Source organism: Papaver somniferum, chromosome 11 (genome assembly GCF_003573695.1).
Source record: "Papaver somniferum cultivar HN1 chromosome 11, ASM357369v1, whole genome shotgun sequence".
Classification (NCBI taxonomy): domain Eukaryota; kingdom Viridiplantae; phylum Streptophyta; class Magnoliopsida; order Ranunculales; family Papaveraceae; genus Papaver; species Papaver somniferum.
This window is the reverse complement of record NC_039368.1, coordinates 57,168,151-57,169,368: the sequence shown is the minus strand read 5'-3', so window position 1 is coordinate 57,169,368 and position 1,218 is coordinate 57,168,151.

Sequence of the window (1,218 nt, the reverse complement as noted above, 5' to 3'; positions counted from 1 at the left end):
GGCAAAGTGGCTGGCACGGCATGCCATTGGCACATGTGGCATGGTCGGCATGCCTTGGCGCGGTTTAGGCATGGCCAAAACTAGGGTTTTGGCGTTGTGCCAAAGGTTACCATGCGTTGGTTGGTGACCTTGGATGGCTAATATTTGCATCTAAGATGGAAGGGTGGCCATTGATTGTCGCAGGCCTTCGTTTTGGAAGGAGTGACAGGAAGGACCGCATGGTATGGTTTAGGCGCGGAAAGGTGGTTGGCACGGCATGCCATTGGCACATGTGGCATGGTCGGCATGCCTTGGCGCGGTTTTGGCGTTGGGCCAAAGGTTACCATGCATTGGTTGGTGATCTTGGACGGATAAGTTTTGCATTTAAGATGGAAGGGTGGTCGTTGATTGTCGCACGCCTTCGTTTTGGCAGATAAAGGGAAGGCCGGCATGGTATGGTTTAGGCGCGGCAAGGTGGCTAGAACGGCATGCCATTGGCACATGTGGTATGGTCGGCATAACTTGGTGTGGTTTAGGCGTGGCCAAAACTAGGGTTTTGGCGTTGGGCCAAAGGTTACCATGCGTTGGATGGCGACCTTGGACGGCTAAGATTTGCATCTAAGATGGAAGGGTGGTCGTTGATTGTCGCACGCCTTCGTTTTGGCAGCCGTAAAGGGAAGGTCGGCATGGTATGGTTTAGGCGCGGCAAGGTGGCTGGCACGGCATGCCATTAGCGCATGTGGCATGGTCGTCATGTCTTGGCGCAGTTTAGGCGTGGCCAAAACTAGGGTTTTGGAATTAGGCCAAAGGTTACCATACGTTGGCTGGTGACCTTGGACGCCTAAGATCTGCATCTCAGATGGAAGGGTGGTCGTTGATTTTTGCAACCCTTCATTTTGGCAGCCAGCGACATGTAGCGGGGACGACATGGCTTTGGCATGGAATCGTGGATGGCATGGTTGGCATGCCTTGGCGTGGAGGTGTGGCTGGCACGACATGCCATTGGCACATGTGGTGCGGCTGGCATGGTTGGCATGTTTTGGGGTGGAGACGTGGCTGGCATGGTTTGTCATTGGAACGGTGGCGCGGCTGGTATGGTTGGCATGCTTTGGCGCGGAGACGTGGCTGGCATGGATTTTAATTGGCACGGTGGTGCGGCTGGCATGGTTGGCATGCCTTGGCCTGGAGACGTGGCTGGCATGGTGGTGCGGCTGGCATGGTTGACATGCCTTGGCGCGG